This window comes from Gossypium hirsutum, chromosome A04 (genome assembly GCF_007990345.1).
Source record: "Gossypium hirsutum isolate 1008001.06 chromosome A04, Gossypium_hirsutum_v2.1, whole genome shotgun sequence".
NCBI classification, from domain to species: Eukaryota; Viridiplantae; Streptophyta; class Magnoliopsida; order Malvales; family Malvaceae; genus Gossypium; species Gossypium hirsutum.
The window spans coordinates 27244793-27256665 of NC_053427.1; the positions used below are offsets into that span (position 1 = coordinate 27244793).

The window sequence follows — 11873 nt, forward strand, 5'->3', positions numbered from 1 at the left end:
GAGCTAGTGGTTGGCCATGCTATGGGTGGAAACATGTTGGGAACATGTTGGCTTAGTGAGGTATGTTAGAAAAAAATAAAATAAGGAATAAGGTTAATAAAATACTAGTTAATAGGAGGAGAAACCAAAGTTTCTCCATCCTTGCTCCTCATTGCCGTACCTAGAAGAGAAAAGCTTTGAAAAATTCAGCTATGGTGGTTAGCTAAATCAAGGTAAGTTCAAGGATGATTCTTGGATTTTTAGCATTTTTTTTTTGTTAGTCATCAAGTTCCTTGCTTAACCCATGACCAAAATTTGAAATGGTGTGGTGTCTTGAGCATTCGGTTTTAGTTATTAAAGGATGAGATTGGGTTATAGTCTTTATGTTTTATGAAGAATTGTTGAAGAGAAAATGTTCAAGAAATGGTTGTTGTTCATGTTATTTGGATGAAAAAGAAAATGGTAGTTAGGTGAAGTAGAGTCTAACAAATGAGCACATATGTGCATTAGTTGCTAAATGGAGAAAAATCGGCTAACAAGATGTGTACTAAGGCCGAATATGATTTTGGATACTATTGGGCAATGTATGTGTTTTGAATTGATGGAATGGAGAGGATGCTTTAATTGTGTTATGAACAATTATATGTTAAATTAAGGTTTGCTAAGCTAGCTATTAAGGTGAAATGCAAATGTTAGTATTTGATTTGGTAATAATCTGCTTGGGGACAGCAGCAGTAAGGTGATTTTGGAAAATCGCCATAATTTGTAGGAGTTGAATTAGAAGCTGAGTAAATTATGTCATTAAAGCTTGCAGAGTCTATTTTCTTACAAAAGAAACTATAAAAACAAAAGAGTTACCGATCTTGAGATATTTGAAGTATTGTGGGGCTGAGTCAAAATGACTACTAGATTCCCTGTTCTGTTTTTAGAAAATCATTATAAATTGTAAAAAAATTATTATAAGATAAAATTTATATGCTTAAACTCCTTAATGAGTCTAGTTTCAAATGAAATCAAATACAACACATTTTGAATTCTGTAAAATGAGAAATTTGATTCGTAGTGAAGAGTGGTCAGAATAGTCAAACAGTGAAACAGGGGAAACTTTAAGAAAAATCTGGTATTGATTGGCCAAGCCAAAAATTCTGAAAATTTTATGGATGGAATATATACGAGTCTATATTCAGGGAAAATTAACGGCTAGTGATTTGGAGTTTTGTAGCTCCAGTTATAAACAATTTAGCGACTACTGCTCAGGAAAACAGCTCGTAGTGAATATGTGATTTTGTTGTAAACATTAATGAAAATTTGCCAATGAGTTATTTATTGACTATTATAAAGCTTACTATAATCTATGTGTGTGAAGGTCAAATCAATATATATATTATTCTGAAAGTAATACTTGAATAGTCGATTAATGACTATTTTAAATTTTGTTGAACTTAAGCTCAAGAGCAAAAAGGGAACTAGATCCGATAAAGGCAAAGAAAAGATCACTGAGTAGTCGAGTTGGAACCGTCTTACCCAACACAAGGTAAGTCATTAAGCATGTAGTTGGTATTATTTCAAATGGTCATAATGTTTATGTATTGATGCTGAATGGAATGAATAAATAAACATATATATATATATGCATGTACGTATGTGATGATGAAATTGTTGAATGAAAAGAAAAGAGGTAAGATGTACTGAGTTGTTGATCTCGGCACTAAACGTGCGGGTATAACCATTTATGACCATGAGATTGGCGCTAAGTGCGCGGGATTAAATTGTACAGCACTAAGTGTGCGATTTGACTATGTTGCACTAAGTGTGCGAAATGAATATGATGCACTAAGTGTGCGAATTGACCATGCGGCACTAAGTGTGCGAGTTTGACTATGTAGCACTAAGTGTGCGATTTGATTACGTAGCACTAAGTGTGCGAGTTGATTATATAGCACTGAGTGTGCGGACTCAATATGCATTCGTGAATCATTATGGACACTATGTGTGCGACACTATTGAGTCGATCGCGGACAGCGGATCGGGTAAGTGTCTTGAGTACATGGCTAATAGGTGCTATGCTTATACTTGGTGTTGAGCTCGGTAAGTTTGAACCTATGTGACAACTATACTTGAAGTCACGTACATAAAATTTATCGTAGGATGGGTGAAAGGCCGTTTAGTCGTTTGATTGTAACGAAAATAAATTGATTTATGAAAATGCTTCAATGTCCTATTGATGAGTATATGGAATGTGAATGCATGAATTGATATGAAATTGAATCGATAGGTTGGAGGAGCTATGGTATGGTTCGGAATGGATGGAGTAATTAGCCTCGTTCCATTTTGTTTTCTCTTGTGATAATGTTATTGATGGATGGTAGTGCATAGCTTATGACTTACTGAGTTATAAACTCACTCGGTGTTTCCTTGTCACCTATTCTAGGTTTCTTGGACACATCTCTTTTTGCGTGATCGGGCCGTCATCGAAGTCATCACACCGGATAGCAAGTTTTGGTACTTTCTTCTTAGTTGGCTTAGAAGAACATTTTGGCATGTATAAGCTATTACGTTGTGTTTGAACTTTGGCATGTAAACTTTAAGCCATGCGAAAATGGCACGAATGTTCGATTGAGTTGGATCAAGGGTAGGCATGAAATGGACCTAGTTACTTTCGTAACAGATGCTGGCAGCAGCAGTGTCATGAGATTGAAAAATCACTAAAAATAGTAGGAGTGGAATTAATTGATGAATAAATTATGTAATCGAAGCTCGATGAGTCTGTTTTCATGAGGAAGTAACGAAAAGATCATATGGGCAGTATATTAAGAGATAATCAGATTTTTGTGGGACAGGGCCAGAACGGTTTCTGGATTCCCTGCTCCGACTTTGGAAATTCATTATAAATTAACCAGAGATAATTAGGGGTCGTACCATATATGTATAGATTCCTCTCTGAGTCTAGTTTTCATAGAAACAAACGACATCAGTATTGAAGCCCCGTGCAGGGAGATATCCAAGTCGTAATGGGCAAAGGTTTGTGTAGTCGACCCCTGCAATATGGGAGACTTTGACTAATAAACTGTACTAATTGGCCCGACCAAAAATTCTAGAAAAAAATACATAGATGGGCACATGAGTCTAGCTTCTGGGAAAAATCACGAAACTGATTTTCGAGTTACGAAACTCAAGATATGATTTTTAAAACGACTAGTACACAGATTGGGCAGTGTCTGGAAAATAAATTTTATAAGGGGTTAAAGTCAGTTAACACCTCGTGTTCGACTCCGGTGTCGGTTTCGGGTTCGGGGTGTTACACCTACTGTAATCTGATTATACCCCGAGTATCCATTGAGAAAATAGTAATAGTCTCACCCTACAAGTCAATCCAGCATCTGGTCCAAAAACAACAAAGGAAAGTGATATTTCCTAGTCGCCTTGTTCAGCTTCCGGTAATCAATGCAAATTCTCCATCCCGTAACCGTTCTAGTCGGTATCAACTCGTTGTTCTCATTTTCAATGACCGTGATACCTCATTTCTTCAGACTGGACCGGACTTACCCATGAACTATCTGAGATGGGGTAAATTATACTCATATATAACCACTTGATGATTTCTTTCTTGACTATGTCCTTCATGATGGAGCTCAATCTTCATTGTCCATCATTCGTCCCTTTTTTTTCCATCTTACAAGATAATCTTGTGCATGCATACAGATGGACTAATACTGTGAATATCGGCTATGGTCCATCTGATAGCCTTTTTGAATTGTTTCAACACTGAGATGAGTTTCTCTTCTTGCTCAGTAGTTAATTCTACTGAAACAATCATATGCAGAGTAGAAGAGTTACCTAAATAAACATATTTCAAATGTGAGGGAAGTACCTTCAGTTCTAGTTTAGGCTGCTCCTCGATTGACAATTTTGGTTGGGAATAATCCATTTTCTCTAACTCCAAAGATTCAAAGCAGGATTGTGGATTAAATCCCCTTTGATTAGCTTCTAACAAAGCTAGGTATTCATCTTCCTTTTCATCATTTGGAGGATCTGGTGTCAAAGTTCATTCCAATGGGTCCTCAACATAGTTGAGCTCCTTTTCCATGATTAACTCCTCTAAATCAAAAACTGCAGAACAATCATCAATTGTGTCAGGAAGTCGCATAGCTTAAAAATGTTAAATGTTACCTGATCATCCTGAACACGTATAGTAAGCGTGCCCTTCTGCACATTAATAAGGGTCCTTCCGGTTGCTAAGAATGGTCTTCCTAGAATGATCGGTACTTCTTTGTCTACTTCAAAGTCTAGAATCACAAAGTCAGTAGGGAAGATAAATTTGTCTACACATACCAATACATCTTCAATTTTTCCTTCTAGGTGTGCTAAGGATCGATCTGCTAATTGAAATGTAACCATAGTAGGTCTAACTTCACCTATCCCCAACTTCTTAAATATTAACATAGGCATTAAGTTGATACTCGAACCTAAGTCACATAGTGCCTTACCACAATAAGTTGCCGCAATATTGCAAGGAATGGTAAAACATCCATGATCCTTCAACTTTGGGGGTAGTTTGTTTTGAAGATATGCATTGCATTCCTTCGCCAGGGCTACCGTCTCAAATTATCCAAGTCTTCATTTTTTAGACAAGATATCCTTCATGAACCTAACGTAGTTCGGCATCTGTTCAAGTGCTTCAACCAACGGGATGTTGATATGAAGTTGCTTGAGTACGTCTAGGAACTTCTTGAATTGAATCTCTTGCTTCTGAAGTCTTTGAGGGTAATGTGGTAGAGGTTTCTTTACTGGAACTGGTTGATTCGTCTTTTGTGGCAACTCTGCATCTAACGAAGTTGTTAGTTGATTGGAATTAGTTGGTTTTAGGTTTTCTTGTCAGATTTTGCAGACTCTGTTCTGGTGAAACTGGAATTTCAACACTCAGCTGATCTTTCTTTGAGTCTTGAGCATCAACTGGCTCCTTTTGAACTTTGACGATGTTAGGCTTAATGTCTTTCTGCTCCTCAATGTCAATGCTTTACAATGCTCCTTCCCTAGATTCCTTGGATTCTCTGTATCACTAGGTAAAGCACCTTGTGGTCGGTTTCTGAGTTCAGTAGCAAGCTGGCCCATTTAGTTTTCTAGATTTTTCAATGTAGCTGCTTGGCTTTGAATTAAGGCATCATTCTTCGCCATGTTTGCCTTTAACAAATTTTCTAAGCCATTGGATGGTTCAGCTTGGGTTGGTTTCTGAACTTGTTGGGGGAAAACTATGTGGTTATGTTGATCTAGGTCGGGCATAAGTGTTATTGGTTCCAACCCCTTGGTTACTTCAGGAAAAATTCAGATGGCTTTGCCATGATGGGTTATAGAAATTGGATTGCAGTCCTTGCCTTCCTCGATTTTAGTTTTGGTTACCAATGTAATATACGGATTCTGGGTTCGATGAACATTCTTCAAACAAATGTCCTTCCCCATAATAGATACAGGCTACATTTTCAAATTGATTTGATGGTTGTGCTACAAAACTATTAGCCCCATTAGTAGTAAGATCTTTTAACATTGAGGATATTAATGACACCTGAGATGCGAGTGAAGTAAGAGCGTCCACTTCATGTATTCCAATGACTCATTTTCCTGACGCTGCTCGATTGGTTAGCCATTGGTAATTGTTGCTAGCAATCCTCTCAATAATTTCGTAAGCCTCATTATATGACTTAGAAAGGAGAGCACCATTAGCAAAAGCGTCCACTACATCCTTGTGTGAGCATTGAGACCATTATAAAACGTCTCAAGTTGGATACAATGTGGGATTCCATGATGAGGGCACTTCTGTAATAATTCTTTGTACCTTTCCCATGCCCCATACAAGGACTCATCATCCATTTTTTGGAAAGCAGTGATCTCGTTCCTCAACTTAGCATTCTTGCTAGGCGGGAAATACTTCATAAGGAATCTTTCTTCTAACTCTTGCTATGTGAAAATTGAATTTGATGGCAATGAGTTCAACCAGGCTCGAGCTCTATCCCTTAGTGAATATGGAAACAACTTCAATCATAATGCATCTTCGGGTACTCCGACTAACTTGAAAGAATCGCTCACCTCCATAAACAGTCTTAAGTGTAGGTGAGGATCTTCGGTAAGCATTCCACTTAATTGGCCCACTGTCTGAAGCATCTGGAACATGACTGGCTTCAGCTGAAACTATTGTGCCTCAATTTTGTGTCTCTTAATATCGGGATTAAGATCATTAAACATTGGCACGACACACTATCTTAAAGTTTAATTCCAATCACCAGCAATAAGGATAGGATTTTGAGCAGGGTTTGCTCTGTTTCCTTGATTTGAATTTTCGAAGTTCATCTCTTCGGTCCTTCTTTGACTTGCTTGTCTTCTTCACTATCAGAAAGTTAGTTCAATCTCAGGGTCTACAGGGAGTAAATCGATGATTCGGTCAATACTCATAAACACCTAAAATAATCACAGAAAAATTAATTAAGTTAAAATTTAAACAAAAAATTAAACCAAAATGCAAAACTAACAAATTCACAAATAATGAATTTTTAAAACAGTCCCCGGCAACGGCGCCAAAAACTTGGAACGACAGAAATGTGGAAGTGTACACAATCGCAACAATTAATAGTGACAAGTAAATGTCGAGTTATCGTACCCACAGGGACTCTAAAAAGAACTATTTATTAATGTTATTTAAAACACTTTGGTGAAGAAAAATATTTTGTTTGAAGAGGGTGATTAAAAACTAAGATTTTAAACTAAGTAAACAAAATAAATAAATGTAACACCCCGTACCCGAGACCGTTGCCGGAGTCGAACACGAGGTACTAACAGACATAATACATTTATTTTCACAGTCCATTTGAAAATTTTCCAGACAAGCTGGTTACTGCGTTACTGTCGCCTTAAAAATCATATCTTGAGTTTCAAAACTCGAAAACCAGTTTCGTAAATTTTTACTGAAATTATAGTCATATGTTCATCTAAAAATTTTTTTCTAGAATTTTTGGTCAAGCCAATTAGTACAGTTTATTATTTAAAGTCCCCCCTGTTTCAGGGTTCGACTACACTGACCTTTTCGCATTACGACTTGGATATCTCCCTGTACAGGGCTTCAATACTGATGTCATTTATTTATAATGAAACTAGACTCAACAAGGAATCTATACATGTAAGGCATGACTTCTAATTATCTCTGGTTAATTTATAATGAATTTCCAAAGTCGGAACAGGGAATCCAGAAACCGTTCTGGCCCTGTTTCACGAAAACTTTAACATCTCATAATATACTGTTCATATGACCGTTCCGTTACTTTCCTATGAAAATATATTCATCAAGGTTCGATTACATAATTTATTCACTATTTAATTCCATTCCTACTATTTTTAGTGATTTTTCACATCCACATCACTGCTGCTGCCAGCATCAGCCTTTAGGGTAAACTTTACCTATTACATAGTTTCCATGATTCAACTAGCCCTTTAGCATATATAGCACAAAATATGATCATGATTAACCATTCCAATGGCTAATCGTTCCCAAACATTTTCATACCTCTTAATGAACATCATACAAGACGATTATAATATTAAGCTCAAAGTGTATATAAGCCATTTTCGCATGGCTATCCAAATTTATACAAAACCAAAGGCTCCATGACCAACAACAAAAAGGGTAGTCCTATACATGCCATTTCAAAGTTCAACCAAAAGTGTACCAAAAAGGGGCTTTGATAGTGTGGGAGACTTCGACTTCAATAATCCCGAGTCCGATAGCTGACGAACCCAAAATCTATAAAACAGAGAATCAAAGAAACGGAGTAAGCATTTAATGCTTAGTAAGTTTGAGCCATGAAATTAGACACAACCAAAGTATAGCAATCATATGGCTAAACGGATAATCTCATATGCACAAATTCTCAATATCATACTTACTTCACATTACCAATCCTTATATTCATACACAAAAGATCAACTTAGCCAAGGCGGGAAGCTCATTAATTTACTGAGCGAATATTATTTAAACGGAATCACCACCCTAATGCATATACGAAACGTACCTCATCGTTGGGTTTTACGAGCGTATCAATTTAAATTATTACAGCAAGATCACTCGTTCCCAAACCAAGTACCTTCGGAGTTTAGCCGGATATAGCCACTAGCTCAAATGCCTTTGGGACTTAGCCCGGTTATAGTAAATTGCACAAATGCCTTCGGGACTTAGCCCGGTATAATAACTCGCACAAATGCCTTTGGGACTTAGCCCGGATATAGTAGCTCGCACAAATGCCTTCGGGACTTAGCCCGGAATTAGTAGCTCGCACAAATGCCTTCGGGACTTAGCCCGGAATTAGCCACTAGCTCAAATGCTCTCGGGACTTAGCCCGGTTATCATCCGAACATTCATGCACATATCAATAAATCATGACACATCTAATTTCATTTTCACAATTAGAGTTCAAACACAAGTCACGTATTAAGCATTCCCATTTCGGCTCACTAGCCACATACAAACAGCATGGTTTAGCTTGCTTTATAACACGATCTCTGTGCACATACATTATGACTTAATCAAATCATAAACTAAGTCTCATTGCTCGAAAACTTACCTCGGATGTGGTCGAACGTTTTCGGCGGCTATTCGATAACTTTTTCCTTTCCCTTATCCAACTGTGGTCCTCTAAGCTCTTAAGCTAATTCAAACAAATTTAACTTATTAAAGTCTCATTATGCTAGCTTATGGCCGAATATGACAAGGAGCTTGATAGGTCATATGGCCACCTTTTAGCTCAAATACACAATGGTCATGCGCATTTTTAATCACATTAAGCAATTTAACACAATTCATTTGAACATCAAAAGAGAACCTCAAGGTACTTAGCCCATATATACATTAGGCATTAAAGTCACATATATATATGGAAATCATGAATCAAACTCAACATTTTAGCCCACACTCTCTTTTAGCCGATTATCTAAGCCAAGATAAAAGCATCAATATGCTTGCCTCTAACCGAACACATGCAACACCAACCTATCTCATGTGGCCAAATATACATGTCTAGGTTGAGGCCGAGTATATGCTTAATACTTCCTACAAATATAGTTACTTGTATTGACTACATACCATTTTGTTTCAAATTCAAAACTCGGCTAATACACATATACACACTAGTAAATCAAACACTAACATTTGCACTTCACCTTACTACCATTTCTCATCTAAATAACGTGAACAACAACCACATTTCTCTTCTAGTTCCTACCATGGCCGAATGCATCACAACACCATACCATTTCAATTTTGGTCATGGTTAAACAAAGAACTTAATGTCTCACTCAAAAATGCTAAAAAGAAGATTCAAGAGTCATCAATCCACCATCACATGCATCATTACAAAGCTTCACTTTTAGCATGGAAATGACATCAACACCAATCCACCTTAGCCGAATATCATCTCCATGACATAGCAAAGATTTGAACCATGGGCTAGTTAGAACTCAAGCTAACAACTAAAAACATGCATGAGTCTCATGGCACAACATCAAACATACCTTATCCTAGACACAAGTATGGCCGAACCTCTCCTAATCCTCTTCCAAGCCAAACATGAAGCAAGAGCTCCTTCCTTCTTCCTTAGAACTTTCGGCCAAAAGAAATGAAAAAGGATGGACACTTTTTTTTTCTTTGTTTTCATCATATTCCCTTTCATTATTTTATTACCATGCTCCTTATTTTATTTTTCCTAACATACATCACTAACATAACATGTTTGTGACATGTTTCCACCCATAGCATGGCAGGCCACTATGCTTTAATTTGGCTAATTTGACATGCAAGGACAAGCACTTTCCCACATATATTAATAGGCCTCTTTAACACTTGCCTAGCATATTTCTAAATTGTCTCACATAAGTCCCTACTAATAAATTTCACATACACTGACCAAATTAAAGTATGGAACTATCACACAAGCATTTACGCACATCATAAACACAGAATATAACCTTTAATTTTTTTATAAGACTCGGTTTCGTGGTCCCGAAACCACTTTCCGACTAGGGTCAATTTAGGGCTGTCACAATAAATCTCAAATGCACAACTTCAAAATATGAGTTTAATCAGGATCACATAATTGTGTTAGATTAGTTACATTTCTTAACTTAGAATTATTAAACTCATGTTTATATTGTTACGAATAAATTCACGGTAACTCAATAATTTGCTAACTTATGAACATACTCGCCTACCAAATTCTATTCATCTCTTGGCAATATCTCTATGTCAATTCAATCGATTAAACAAATCTTAATAGGGAAATATGTTATAGCACATACATACTTATTAAATTGAAATAATCTATTAAACATAGCCCTATGTCAATTCAAACAATTAACTCAATTTAATAAGCACATAAAAGACTATGTGAGGTAACAAAGTATCCTTACCTTGAAACAGTTTAATCACAATAATCTTGCAAGTTATGCAAGGCAATTGTATCGTCAGATACCGTTGCTAATTTAACCCTCAACTACCTTAGATGATTAAAAATGCACTAATTAAGTACTGTGTCTATTAATTACAATTTCAATCAGTTTAATAATTAATTCATTAGTTACCTAACAATTGTAATGCAAGAATAACTTAGTCATGAATTTAATTAATCAAGTATCTTACCGAGGCCTATAGCAATATAAACACAATTTTAACAATTTAAGAAGACGAAATGTAATCAACCTAGCACGAATTAAATTCAAGCTAAATTGATAAATTAACCATTCCTACAACATAAATATTCATAGATAAGTTCATCATAAAAACAACAAAAATTAAAGAGATAGGGAACAAGAATGAAATTCGGTGTTTTTTTGTGGCTTGACTAGCTTCCTCCGTTCTTTGTTCTCTGTTGTCCCCGTCGATCAAAGCTACTATGAACACTTCAATGTTGCTCCAAAATTGCTGATGAACACCCCTTTTCCAAGGGAGGAAATCGGTAAGAGAATTTAAAATGGCAAAGAAGAGAGAAAATAGAGAGAAGAGAGAATATATGTGAAATGAATTGAGGTGTCTTGAATGATCAGCCAATGGCAGTTTTTTATAGCTAAAGATGGCTGCTAAAATTAGCTAAAAGTAGTAGCCAAAGAGCCATTCCTTTGCTGGCCACACATGTAGCAAGGTTGATGGTTTCAACTTTGCTAAATTTGGCTTGGGGCATATCTACAAAGCCACCAATTGTGGAAGGGTTTGAATGCAAATTGAACAAGTCATCAAGGGCCTCTTTTCAAGCTTAAATAACCAGCTAATAAGCTGATTTGGGTCAGCTCTTGGGATGGATTTGGGCTATCCATTTCTTCTGCGGTTTGGTTCAACTGGACCACTTTTTCATAATTAATTAATAATAATTTATTAACCCAAATTAAATTGGATATAAATTAAAATTAATTATATTATGAATTAATACATATAATTTTGGACCATCTTAGGCTGAAATCTAGTTCGCCTCGATAGTTCAAATTGCTTTTTGATTTTGTGCTTCTAGTAGTGTTTGTCGAGCCATTTTTCGCCCTTTGTGCAAATCTGTCAAAGATAACCAAAATTCATCAAAAATAATTATAAAATTAACTAAAATTAAACATGTTCATATTTTAAGTGCATTTTAATTACTTTATAAAAAATTAATTATTTTTCGACAAGAATTTTATCAAAACTGTATGATTTTAAGTTAAAAAGGGTATGTAAAAATGCGTAAATTTCCGTGTTTCCAATAAGCGATCACTTTTCCCTCTTACATCAGTACACATCCTAATCCATTCAATGATGCATCACTATAAGTTACAAACTCTTCCCCCAATTCAGGTTTAACTAAAACTGGTGCCTCAGTCAATAACGCCTTTAATTT

General features: G+C 36.1%; 1 non-coding gene across 1 annotated transcript; it reads left to right on the forward strand.

Moving 5' to 3' along the window:
- The first annotated feature begins 5770 nt into the window (after nt 1-5770).
- On the forward strand, nt 5771-5877 carry LOC121228379 (small nucleolar RNA R71). Its single transcript, XR_005925955.1, has one exon. It is a non-coding gene; the product is annotated as a small nucleolar RNA R71 (small nucleolar RNA).
- The last annotated feature ends 5996 nt before the right edge of the window (nt 5878-11873 follow it).